At 46.1% G+C, this 14523-nt stretch overlaps 1 protein-coding gene across 1 annotated transcript in view; it reads left to right on the top strand.

Moving 5' to 3' along the window:
• Positions 1 to 14523, top strand: part of ZW10 (zw10 kinetochore protein) — a 67021-nt gene that overhangs the window by 18403 nt on the left and 34095 nt on the right. The window lies entirely within an intron of this gene.

Raw genomic sequence — 14523 nt, forward strand, 5'->3', positions numbered from 1 at the left:
AAGGCATAAATATCTGATCAGCGGGGCTCAACCGCTTAAAGGGAACCTGTCACCTGGATTTTGGGTATACAGGGAGTGCAGAATTATTAGGCAAGTTGTATTTTTGAGGATTAATTTTATTATTGAACAACAACCATGTTCTCAATGAACCCAAAAAACTCATTAATATCAAAGCTGAATATTTTTTGGAAGTAGTTTTTAGTTTGTTTTTTGTTTTAGCTATTTTAGGGGGATATCTGTGTGTGCAGGTGACTATTACTGTGCATAATTATTAGGCAACTTAACAAAAAACAAATATATACCCATTTCAATTATTTATTTTTACCAGTGAAACCAATATAACATCTCAACATTCACAAATATACATTTCTGACATTCAGAAACAAAACAAAAACAAATCAGTGACCAATATAGCCACCTTTCTTTGCAAGGACACTCAAAAGCCTGCCATCCATGGATTCTGTCAGTGTTTTGATCTGTTTCACCATCAACATTTGCGTGCAGCAGCAACCACAGCCTCCCAGACACTGTTCAGAGAGGTGTACTGTTTTCCCTCCTTGTAAATCTCACATTTGATGATGGACCACAGGTTCTCAATGGGGTTCAGATCAGGTGAACAAGGAGGCCATGTCATTAGATTTTCTTCTTTTATACCCTTTCTTGCCAGCCACGCTGTGGAGTACTTGGACGCGTGTGATGGAGCATTGTCCTGCATGAAAATCAATGTTTTTCTTGAAGGATGCAGACTTCTTCCTGTACCACTGCTTGAAGAAGGTGTCTTCCAGAAACTGGCAGTAGGACTGGGAGTTGAGCTTGACTCCATCCTCAACCCGAAAAGGCCCCACAAGCTTATCTTTGATGATACCAGCCCAAACCAGTACTCCACCTCCACCTTGCTGGCGTCTGAGTCGGACTGGAGCTCTCTGCCCTTTACCATCCAGCCACGGGCCCCATCCATCTGGCCCATCAAGACTCACTCTCATTTCATCAGTCCATAAAACCTTAGAAAAATCAGTCTTGAGATATTTCTTGGCCCAGTCTTGACGTTTCAGCTTGTGTGTCTTGTTCAGTGGTGGTCGTCTTTCAGCCTTTCTTACCTTGGCCATGTCTCTGAGTATTGCACACCTTGTGTTTTTTGGGCACTCCAGTGATGTTGCAGCTCTGAAATATGGCCAAACTGGTGGCAAGTGGCATCTTGGCAGCTGCACGCTTGACTTTTCTCAGTTCATGGGCAGTTATTTTGCGCCTTGGTTTTTCCACACGCTTCTTGCGACCCTGTTGACTATTTTGAATGAAACGCTTGATTGTTCGATGATCACGCTTCAGAAACTTTGCAATTTTAAGAGTGCTGCATCCCTCTGCAAGATATCTCACTATTTTTGACTTTTCTGAGCCTGTCAAGTCCTTCTTTTGACCCATTTTGCCTAATAATTATGCACACCTGATATAGGGTGTTGATGTCATTAGACCACACCCCTTCTCATTACAGAGATGCACATCACCTAATATGCTTAATTGGTAGTAGGCTTTCGAGCCTATACAGCTTGGAATAAGACAACATGCATAAAGAGGATGATGTGGTCAAAATACTCATTTGCCTAATAATTCTGCACGCAGTGTAGAGCTGAGGACATGGGTTGCTAGATGGCCACTAGCACATCCACAATATCCAGTCCCCATAGCTCTGTGTGCTTTTTTTGTGTAAAAAAACTGATTTGATACATATGCAAATTAACCTGAGATGAGTCCTGTATGTGAGATGAGTCAGGGACAGGACTCATCTCAGGTTAATTTGCATATGTATCAAATTGTTTTTTTTACTCAATAAAAGCACACAGAGCTATGGGGACTGGATATTGTGGATGTATTAGCGGCCATCTAGCAACCCATGTCCTCAGCTCTATACCCAAAATCCAGGTGACAGGTTCCCTTTAAGACCCCTGCATTCCCCGTTTCAGTGGAGCGGTAGATAGTTTACATACACTATATAAAAAGACACACGGGCATGTTCTTCTTAATATCTGACATGAAATCAGAATAAACCTTTCCTGTTTTTGGTCAATTAGGATTACCATCATTATTATTTTTTGCCAAATGCCAGAATAATGAGAGAGAGAGAGAATGTTTTAAGGCATTTTTATTACTTTCTGTAAGTTTGCATACACTAAGATAACTATGCCTTTAAACAATTCTGGACCGCCCATATGATGATGTCATGTGTTTGGAAGCTCCTGTTAGGTTTGTTGGCAACATCTGAGGTAATTACAGACACATCTGTGGATGTATTAGGGCTCTTTCACACGTGCGTTGTTCTGTTCCGGCATAGAGTTCCGTCGTCGGGGCTCTATGCCAGAAGAATCCTGATCAGTTTTATCTTAATGCATTCTGAATGGAGACAAATCCGTTCAGGATGCATCAGGATGTCTTCAGTTCCGGAACGGAACGTTTTTTGGCCGGAGAAAATACCGCAGCATGCTGCGCTTTTTGCTCCGGCCAAAAATCCTGAACACTTGCTGCAAGGCCGGATCCGGAATTAATGCCCATTGAAAGGCATTGATCCGGATCCGGCCTTAAGCTAAACGTCGTTTCGACGCATTGCTGGATCCGACGTTTAGCTTTTTCTGAATGGTTACCATGGCTGCCAGGACGCTAAAGTCCTGGTTGCCATGGTAAAGTGTAGTGGGGAGCAGTATACTTACCGTCCGTGCGGCTCCCGGGGCGCTCCAGAGTGACGTCAGGGCGTCCCACGTGCATGGATGACGTGATCGCATGGGGCGCTCTGACGTCATTCTGGAGCGCCCCGGGAGCCTCACGGACTGTAAGTATACCGCTTCCCCGCTCCCCACTACTACTATGGCAGCCAGGAATTTAATAGCGTCCTGGGTGCCATAGTAACACTGAACGCATTTTGAAGACGGATCCGTCTTCTTTTTTTTTTTTTTTTAATAAATATATATTTTTATTTTTCCAAATCATGATATTAGTACATAAAACAGTAATAATCACAATGGTATGCCTAGCATGGCAATCATAAACATCCTTACAAGAAGAAAAATTCTATACAGCATCCTAAGAACACCCTCACGACAATATATAATAATAACTATATCCACCCCCCCCCCCCCCCCATTGGCTGCCGTCCACTCCATTCATCAAAGTGTAAATTAATATTAATTATGGCTATGTAGATCTGCGTGCAATTCTCCGTTTCCTTTCAATGTCCTCATAAACTCTAATTCTTTGAAGATATGAACCCCACTCCCTTGTTGAGGGCGGGGAGACAGAGCCCCAATACTTTATCAATATAGCTTTAGCGACCATCAATCCCCGCATCCAAATCCGTCTGACCTGGGCCGGGACTTCCACTTCTGACCCACATTCTCCAAAAAGCACTATCAAAACCCCCGGGTTATAATTCATTGAGCTCTCCCTTTGTAGGGTAGCGAAAACCTCATCCCAATAGCTTCTTATTTTGCTGCAGCTCCAAAGCAAGTGGACATAGTCCGCATTAATATATCCACATTTGGAGCAGCAGCAATCCCGATCTTTATTTTGGGGAAATTTTCCTTGGATTTTAGGCGTATAATAAAGTCTGTGGAGGATCTTAAATTGGATTAACCTGTGCGCACTGGAAACTGACGCCCTTCTCACATTCCTATAGATAGTAGACCACTGTAGTGGGGGGGCAATTCAGCTCTTGCTCCCACTTATTTGTGCTTTTGAAAGGTGTAACAGTTGCCAGTGCAATTCGGAGTTTTGCATAAAGTCTGGATAACTTCACCTTCTCATACTTCTGAGCGTCACAAAAATCAAAAAATATATTCTCTAGTGGAAAAAAGGGGCCTCTATTCCTAGAGGCTTCAAATATATGTTTCAAATGTGAATACATAAATAAATCTAATGGTGAACTATCAGTAAAACCAAATTCCAAAAGTGATTTAAACCGACCCATATAAAAAAGGTCAGACACCCAGTTGATACCTTTACGTACCCAATAACCAAAATCTGTAATTTTGAAGAACTCCTCCAGCCCCCTGTTCTCCCACAGCAGGGTGAAAACAAACGGACCGGAAGATTTAAGGATCTTCTTCAGACTGTTCCAAACCCTCTGCAGTGAGCACGGGACCAGCAAGGACCTCCTCATTCCCATAAACCCATTCTCCAAACATACAAAAATATTATCAACTGGTTTATCAAAAAGTTTTGTCAAATATCGTAAAAGTTAACTCTCCTTAGAACAGCAACAACGCCGAATCTGTGCACACAAATAATAACCTTGAAAAAAAGGTAATGACAGCCCACCATCTGCCTCCGACAACCATAGGTATCTCTGCTTTATGCGAACCCTCTTCCTTCCCCAAATTAAATCATTGATCATAGCCTCTAACCTATAAAAGAAAATATCTTCTATCCAGATAGGGGAGGCACACAACGGAAATAAAACTATCGGGAGGATAATCATTTTAATCAGAGCTATTCGATCTGTCTGTGCAAGTATCAGCTTCCGCCAAGCGCAGATTTTGTCCCTGACTTTATTCAGAACCGGGGCCAGATTAAGATCATAAAACCTATTTATAGGGAGCCCAATCTTAACCCCCAAATAATCTAAAGTGTCATTGGGGACCAAAACACGGACTCGCCTCCGCTCGTCTACAGCTTTCCGGTTTAGCGGGAGGAGCGATGATTTTGACCAGTTGATTCTATAGCCTGATAGCTTACCGTAATCTTCTATTGCCTCTATGACGTACGGGAGAATTTTCCACCCCTAGTCCAGAAACAGAATCATGTCATCGGCATATAGACTTATTTTATCGCCCGCTTCCGCTACTACAAAACCGTCTATACGACTATCCAAGCGAATCCGAGAAGCCAATGGTTCAATAAAGAGAGCGAAGAGGAGAGGAGAGAGGGGGCAACCCTGTCGCATCCCTCTCTGCATCGTAACGGGGGAAGATCTAATACCATTGACACTAATACATGCAACAGGATGTGCATATAGCATTTGAGTCATTTCCAAAAAGGGATTCCCAATGCCAAAATGGGACATTGTAGCCCACAAAAAAGGCCACTCCATCCTGTCAAACGCCTTTGCGGCGTCCAAAGACAGAATGGAGTGGTCTATACTACCCCCAACAGACAGATTCAAATAAACCCTATATAGACTCATCTGTATTTGCCGTTCCGGAATAAAGCCCGTCTGATTGGGGTGTACCAAACCCGCTATAACCCTCTTAGACGATTAGACAAAATTTTGGCGAAAATCTTATAATCCGTATTCAGGAGTGATATGGGTCTATATGATCCCATATCACACAGATCCTTGTCCTTTTTCAAGACCAAAATAATCACTGCTTCCCCAAATGATGGAGGGAAAGAACAGCATGCGCGAGATTCATTCAGGACTAGAAGCAGGATCGGCAAGAGTGCGCTAGCGTGGTACCTATATAGATCAAACGGCAATCCATCTGATCCAGGGGCTGATTTATATTTTAGAGAGGAAAGAGTCGCCTGGAGTTCCTCTAACAGAATAGGGGAGTCCAAGCGCTCTCTATCTTGAGAACATAACTGGGGAGCTCTAATTTTTGAAGATATTGATCCATAACGGTGCGACTAAACATAGACTCAGATTTATAGAGGGTAGAGTAATATCTCGCAAATTCCTCCCTTATCTCCTCTGCAGAGTTCACCCCAGCACCCTGTAAGTTCCTGAATTTCTCTTATACTGGTAGACTCCCTCTGGTTGGCCACCAAGCGAGCCAGAAACCTACCCGTTTTACCAGATTCGCAAAAACGATTCTGGCCTTGAAATAGGAGCTTATGTTGTGCTTTTTTATAAAGGAGCGTCTTAAGCTGTAAATTGGCCTCTTTTAACTGATTAATGGATTGCTCCGTATAGGAGTCAATTAATGCGGCGCGTAAACTCCTTATTAAGTCTGTCAATTGTTGTTCCCTGCGCCGTACTTCCGTTCTGAACCTATTAATTTTACTAAAGTATAAGCCCCTTATATGAGCCTTCAAAGCGTCCCACACATAGTGAATATGTGCCGATCCTACATTAAGGTCCCAAAATTCCCGAATATCTTGGTCTATTCGGGATTGCTCCCCTATCACCTCAATCCAGTGCGGATTCAGTTTAAAAGTTCTACCTATATTTGGAGCCTCCTTAAACACAACAAGAACTGGGGAGTGATCCGAGATTCCGTGGGGTTCATATCTCATTCTCAGGACTCGACCGCACAGATCACGACTTGCGAACGCCAGATCTATACGGGACATTGACCCAAATGACTGGCTAAAACATGAAAATAATTTTTTATTGCCATATAGGTGGCGCCAGATATCGACCAGCGACAGCTCCTGGCATATAGCAGTCAAGGGGGATCCCGCGCGGCCGCGCCCGGAGAACGACGAGAACCGGTCCAACTCAGGATCAGGTACTGCATTAAAGTCACCTGCCACTAAAAGCGCACATTGATTTTTTGTGGATATATATTGAACTAGCAGTGCAAACACCGTTGCATTAAATGGTGGGGGGGATATAAATAAAAGCCAGTATGACCTCCTGCCCTTTCCAATACCCATGGAGAAATACAAATCTTCCCTCTTTATCAATCAAATTATCTAACGGTTGATACTCCATCCCGTGATGAATATATACGCTAATCCCTCTTGCATAAGAAGAGTAGCAAGCGTGGTACTCAAGAGAAGCCCATTTCCTTTTCAGTGTGTAGATCCTATCTACTGTAGCTTGGGTCTCCAGTAGTACCACAATCGCCGGCAGGTGGCGGACTACAAGGTCAAACACCACCGTCCTCTTCACCCTGTCTCCCAGCCCTCTCACATTCCAAAATAGAATGTTACACGGCATATCCTATGAATAAAGATTTCCAAAACCCCCTTCCTTAACGGAGAAGCACGCATATCCACACAGCAAACGACGGCAGCCAATCCCTCCCTTGAACCCACCCCCAGAAATCCCCCCTATCTGGTTGACAGGGCATTTCACAATACCCATCAACCTCTCTCCTTCCACCAAACCTCCCCCCCGCCACCTCCCCTCATTAACCTCCCCCCTCACCCACCTTCCGCACCGTTCATAGACCCTTTAAGTCCAACCATTGCGCCACTTCCGTCTGTGTGGAAAAAAACCGCACCGAGTCATTATATACCACTCTCAGTTTAGCGGGATATAGCATTGAATAGTTAATCTTAGCTGCAATCAATCTTTTTTTCACTTCAAAGAAGGATCTTCTTTTATTTTGGGTCTCTCGCGAAAAATCAGGAAAGATTGATATCAAATTACCATTAAATTGTGTGTCTGCTACTTCTCTTTTGCGTCTAAGGACCCAGTCCCGATCCTTTGAGCAAACAAATTTTGCCAGGATAGCTCTAGGAGGGGCCCCTGGAGGAGGTTTTTTAAAGGGGATTCTATGGGCTCTTTCCACACAGAAGGTAGACACATCATAGTCTGGACCCAGATTCTCTACCAGCCATTTCTGAATGAAATTCGACGGGTTATCCTGTTCTACCCCTTCTGGGAACCCTACTAGCCGCAGATTATATCTACGAAATCTGTCCTCCAGCTCTACCACTTTCCATCTTAACCAAGAGCGGTCTTCATCTACCTCTTCTAGTCTGTTCTTTAAATGACCATTCTCCGCGGTGACAGAGTTGACTGCAGATTCCAATTCCTTCACTTTTAGTCTCAACTTCGCCATTTCGTCTCTTATTATGGTGACATCACCTTGAACTACTGCAAGGGAAGAAGTCAACTCTGCCACCGAGGTATTAGTAGCATTTACTACTCCCAGTATATCCTGGAGTTTTTTATTAATACTATCGAAACCTTCACTATGGGAGGAGCTGGCCTTTGATAAACCCCGTTCTAACTGATCCATATTTTCTAATCCAGACTCGGTCTGGGCGGCAGACCTATGTACCCCTCCTCTAGTTTTAGGTGGTGGTGACTTCAAAAATTTATCTAATCGGGCCTGTGGGCTCCCCCCTGATCCTCCTTTTGGGGAAGTCACTCCTCCTGATTTACGAAACTTTGGCGGCATTTTTATTTTATTTTATTTTTTTAGCTAAATAGGTGAGCTACAATCAAAGATACACTTCAAAACAAAGAGCTATAAACCCAACACGTCCCCACAAAAAGCCGGTTGTTACTAGTATCAGATACACCTAAGCAGGAGAAGATAACTTACAAGTAAGCATAACCCCAAGGGAAAGCGGGTACTAAATAGATACGCACCCCTAAACACAAAATAATTGCACACTAAATAAAAAATTACATCCCCCAAATAAAAGGGCTATAAACGGTTGCAGGTAATTATATAAAGATCGTCCCCTAGAGCAGAAAGCGGTTCCAGACCACTAACAAACAAAATATAGTTGGTAATCATTCTATAAGAATCATGTTTGTGACAGTGTAGCAGGGCCAGTAAATAACTAGATAACTTGTTGACATAACTAAATAACTTATTGCAATTAAGATTAGTGTATAAGTCCAGTTCACTGAGTACAACACCAGTAATAACACCGCTCTTGCTTTCTGAATAGAGCCTCAAACATATAGCTTTCAGCCACCCCGCTATAATGCCAAGGGCACCCAAATAAGGCCCCCACTGACACGTTTAATTTTCAACAGGACAGTCCATCTAGACGGCCCATCCAAATGGAAAAAACAAAGGGGGTCCTAGCCTCTATCAGTGGGAGCGGATCCTCTTGTACCTTGTTGCTTCGTCTGTAGAGAAGAGGGGAAGGGGGGGGAACCGTTCCTTACGTTCCCAGGGCCCAGCTCCAGTGACCACAGCTAGACATACAGCTGACAGTCCCACGGGGATCCAGTAAGGACCACAGAGATATCGTGGATTGAAGTATCCCCTAGTCTCACGTCGCCCCCCCGCCAACCACACCAAATCACAACCGCCTCCCAAAAGAGTGTTAGCGTGTTAGTCAAGGGCAAAAAACACCCCAAATTCACCCGTTGGTCACCAAACCCAAGCTCTCCACTCCACCCACGGAAACCGCAGCACAGCAATAACGCAGGCTCAGCAGCCCCTGCACCCCCAACCCCTCACAGGCAGCAGACCACATGCAGCGAGCCACGAGACGCCACCGATCCGAGGCGATGCAAAACATGAGATGGGTCACAGCCGAGAGGCAAACGGAGGGCAGAGCAAACACATTACAGCGGGCCGCAGGCAGTGGGGCAAGGCAGGTACCGTAAAGCAGGCAGCAAGCGGCGGGACGAAGCGGCAGGTAGCGGACCACATCAGGTAGCTGGGGGGGCGCACAGGGCAGATAGCAGAGAGCAGTGAGAGCGTCAAAGCGGGACCCAGCAGGCAGAGGGACGGAGCGGGAAGCGGCAGGTCCCATCAGAAAGCAGGAGACCGCTCAGAGCTGGTAACGGAGCGGCAGGCGGCAGGCAGATCGTAGTTCCATCGATCACATCCGGGCTCGATTAGTCAGGGCCGGTCTGAAATCGGCGTTAGCGTTAGCTTCAGCGATTACATCCAGGAGCGAGGTGGGGAGAGAGAGGAGAGGGCAGCCAGAGGAGGAGCGCGGCACCCCTACGTCATGCCGCTACCGTGCTCTGAGACAATTGTTGCCCAGACACAGGTCGATCCGTCTTCAAATGCTTTCAGTTCACTTGCGGTGTTACGGATCCGGCGGGCACTTCCGGCAAATGGAGTACACGACGGATCTGGACAACGCAAGTGTGAAAGAGCCCTAATACTTCCTGATATTACTTTTAAATCTTTGCCCCTCTAATTTAAAACTATGTCCTGTTGTAGCAGTTTTTCTTCTTTTAAATATTCTCTCCTCTTTTACCTTGTTCATTCCCTTTATGTATTTAAAAGTTTCTATCATATCCCCTCTGTCTCGTCTTTCTTCCAAGCTATACATGTTAAGGTCCTTTAATCTTTCCTGGTAAGTTTTTTATCCTGCAATCCATGTACTAGTGTTTAATGAAATGTATGTAAATAGTGTTGGGCGATGCTCGAGTCTCGAGTCTCCTCCCGGCACGTTTGTTGCAGGTAGGTACTGCCATTCACTGTAATGCCGTAGCCATGTTGGCTACTGGCATTACAGTGATTGGCTGGCCGGAACGCGTCATCGGGTGCTATATAGCCCCCAATGACACGTGTTCGGCTCAGTCTTAGTCAGGGAGAGCTAGAGAGCAGAAGGGAGAGATAGTGTAGGGAGTGAAATACTGATATTTTTATTGAAAAAACTTGTTGGAGACGCAAAAGTCCTTTTAAGGACTATTGTGTGTGGCAGCAATATATATTTTTAGCGCAACCTGCACTAAATAGCTTGCAATTGTTTGGCCGCTGCAGACAGCGACATTATCTGTGCTACATCTCCTGTCTAACGTGTCCTCTCTACTGGGGGAGGGTTATACGCAGACTGCTGCACAGTTACTTCTGTGTCTGTACGGTTATGGTATAATTCATATCCACTAAAAGAAAATTTAGACTAGCACATTCATGTTCATGGTCACAGGTGCATCCTTAAAATATCTGTGACATCCAGTGTGCTTTTTCCGTAGACTGTGTCCGCTGCGGACAGTTGCATTACCTGCGCTACATCTCCAATATAATGTTAGCACATCCGAAATATCAGTGACATTAATTCGGTGTAATTTTTTATTAGCCGATGGTGACAGCGACATTACTTGCACTATACCTCCTGTATAACGTTTGCGCATCCTAAAAATATCTGTGACATTCAGTGTACTTTTTTCATAGATGCTGCGGACAGCGACATTATCTGTGCCACATCTCCTGTTTAACGTGTGCGCATCCTAAAAATATCTGTGACGTTCTGTGTACTTTATTTGCGCATACACTTACAAAACCTGCGCGACTGTACGTGTTACATACTTGCAAGCATATATACCATTTAATATGCTCAAGGCGAGCAGTAAGGGACGGGGAAGTGGCCGTACTGCTGATGGTGCACGCAGAGGCCGTGGCTCTGGGCGCGGTGAAACTGGGCCTGCTGCCAGAGCACAAGACACACTCCTCCACGATACCTAGCTTCATGTCCCAGTTTGCAGGGCGACGCAGGACACCGCTCTCGAAGTCAGAACAATGCGAACAGGTGGTCGGTTGGATTGCAGCAGATAATGCTTCCAGTCGGTTAAGCACCACCCTGTCTTCCACAAAGTCCAGTCTAAGTAGCCAAAAGTCTATTCAACAGAATCCTCACCCTGATACTCCTTCCACCCACCATGGAGAGTCTGGCCAAACAAGTGATCCCATACTCGGATATTCTGAGAGGCTGTTTTCATCGCCATTCCTTTATTTGGGCCTCTCGCCAAGCCCGCTGGAAGAGGGACATGAGGAGATCTTGTGCCCTGATTTCCAAACACTGGAGCATCCACATTCAGAAGAAGATGACGGTGGGGAGCGGCAATTAGTGTTAAACGAGGTGGTTGATAATGATGAGACACAGTTGCCAATAAGTCTACCGCAGTTAGTGTCTCAAGAGGTTGATGATGAGGATGAGACACAGTTGTCAATAACTGAGGTTGTTGTTAGGTCAACAAGTCAGGAGGATGATCAGAGTGAGGAAGTGGAAGAGGAGGTGCTGGACGATGAAGTCACTGACCCAACCTGGCAAGGTGGGAAGCCGAGCAAGGACAGCAGTACAGAGGGGGAGGGATCCGCAGCACCGCAACAGGCTGGAAGAGGCAGTGGGGTGGCAAAAGGGAGAAGGTGGGCCACACCAAACGGGCCCCCAACTGCCAAGGGGTAGGTGTTCCGCAGTCTGGTGCTTTTTTGAGGAAAGTGCGGATGATAAAAGAACTGTCATTTGCAACCTGTGCCGTACCAAAATGAGCAGGAGCGTGAACACTAGCGACCACACCACCACCAGCATGATCCACCACATGGCATCAAAGCTCTCTAATAGGTGGGCCGAACGCCTGGGTCCACAATCTGTGTCTGCGGGTCATACCACTGCCTCCTCTTCCCCTGTGTTACGTGCTGGCCAATCCCCTGTCCAAGACGCAGGCCCGGATGCCTCCTGCCATGCACCTGGACCTTCGCAGGCACCATCAGCTAGCACATCCACTTCTGTGTCCCAGCTCAGCGTACAGATGTCTATACCCCAGGCCTTTGAAAGAAAGCGCAAATACCCAGCCACCCACCCACAGACCATAGCTCTAAATGCGCACCTTTCCAAATTGCTGGCCCTGGAAACATTGCCATTTAGGCTTGTGGACACTGAGGCTTTCCGCAGCCTGATGGCATTGATGTCTGACCTCTGTGAGGTTTTACACAACTTTGAGGAATCAACACAGATGGTGAGTGGCGATGCCGCTATTATCAGCGTAACCATCCCACTTCTATGTCTACTCAAACGATCGCTGCTCACAATGAAGGCGGACGCTTTGCATGTGGAAGAGGTGGAAATGGGGGAAGACATTTCACAGGGTGATAGCCAGAGCTCCCTCAGTTCGTCTTCTCAGCGCAAATTGGATGATGATAAGGAGAAGCAGGAGACTATTGCCTCCGCTACAGAGGAGATTTTATTCCTTCTGTTCAGCGTGGATGGGTAGAAGAGGAGGAAGAGGATGAGGAGATTGAGAGTCATCTTCCTGATGAGGACAGCGAAGTCTTGTCTGTTGGGACTCTGGCACAAATGGCTGACTTTATGTTAGGCTGCCTTTCCCATGACCCTTGCGTTGTACGCATTTTGGCCGACACCGATTACTTGTGGTTCACCCTTCTCGACCCCTGCTACAAAGAGAACTTCTCATCTCTCATTCCTGTGGTGGAGAGGACGAGCAAAATGGTGCAATACCAGAAGGTCCTTGTGGAAAAATTGCTCCAAAAATTTCCAGCTGACAACGCTGTTGGCAGAGTCCATAGTTCCTTGGCCAACCGAGGAGGGGAGACGAGGGGAACACACAGCAGTTTCAACAGAGGCAGGGCAACACTCTCCAAGGCCTGGGACAGTGTTATGACACCCCTCCAGCACCCTCACCCTGATGTGCGGCCTAGTGTCACAAAGAGGGAAAATTTTTAGAAGATGGTGAAGGAGTACATAGCAGATCGTGTCAGTGTCCTCAGTGATCCCTGTGTGCCTTACAACTATTGGGTGTCCAAGCTGTACACGTGGCACGAACTGGCGCTCTAAGCCTTGGAGGTGCTGGCCTGCCCTGCCGCCAGTGTTTTGTCAAAGCGGGTATCTAGTGCTGCTAGTGGCATTATTTTACCGATATTATCGGCCGATATTCAGGATTTTGACCGTTATCGGTATCTGCATCTATTTTGCCGATATAACGTATGGGGAACACAGATTGCGCTGCTGACAGCGCTCTCCGTGTTCCCTCAGCAGCACAGGGGAGAAGGAAGCAGTGTCTCCCTCCCCCTGTGCCGCTGCCGCCAGTGAAGAGACAGATAGGAAGAGGAGGGACGGGGCTATGGCCACTGCTCCACCAATTAAAATAAATCTCTCATTCATTCATATACAGGAGGCGGGAGCTGGCTGCAGAATCACATAGCCGGCTCCCGACCTCTATGAGCGTTAGCCGCGGTAGTTAACATCTCAGGTGCCGCGGATCGCAGCTACCGCTCATAGAGGTCGGGAGGCGGCTATGTGATTTCTGCAGCCAGCTCCCGCCTCCTGTATATGAATTAATGAGAGACTTATCTTCTTTGGTGGCGCAGTGCACCCCCCAGTATTAATGATTGATGGCGCAGTGCGCCCCCCCACCCCAGTATTAAAAACATTGGTGGCGCAGTGCACCCCCTCACCCAAGCCCCCCAGTATTACTCATTGGTGGCAGTGGCCACAGGGTCCCCTCTCCCCTCCTCCTCCGATCGGAGCCCCAGCAGTGTAAGCCTGGGGCTCCGATCGGTTAGCATGGCAGCCAGGACTCTACTGAAGCCCTGGCTGCCATGGTAATCTCTATACTGCTGTGTGCACAGAGCAGCAGGGACAGTGTGAGGTCCCATTCACCCTGATAGAGCTCTATCAGGGTGAATAGGACAAGGGTTCTAGTCCCTAAGGGGGCTAAAAGTTAGTAAAAAAAAAAGTATAAAGTAAAAGAAAGTATAAATGAAAAAGAAACATTTACAAAGAAAAAACTACACGTTAACAATAAACATATTCACTTTCAGCAGATTTGTGTAGGAATTCTTTTTTTCTAAAATGAAAATTCACTGAATATCGGTATAAATTATCGGCTATCGGCCTGACGGTTCACAAAGTATCGGTATCGGCCCTAAAAAATCAATATCGGTCGATCCCTAATTATAACTGATAAGCACATCCGCCTGTCAACTGAAAATGCTGACAGGTTGACTCTTAGAAAAACGAACAAGGCCTGGATTGCTCCTGACTTCTCTACTCCACTAGAGAAAAGCGGCTGAACATAAAGGCACTTTAAATGTGGCTTTTATGGTGTATTGAATACACTGTATTTCCATGCACCCCTTCCACAATAAAAAAGGGTATATGGTTCAATCTCCCTTTTCTCATCCTCCTCCTCCATCATATCAA

Source organism: Bufo bufo, chromosome 1, assembly GCF_905171765.1.
Source record: "Bufo bufo chromosome 1, aBufBuf1.1, whole genome shotgun sequence".
Lineage (NCBI taxonomy): Eukaryota > Metazoa > Chordata > Amphibia > Anura > Bufonidae > Bufo > Bufo bufo.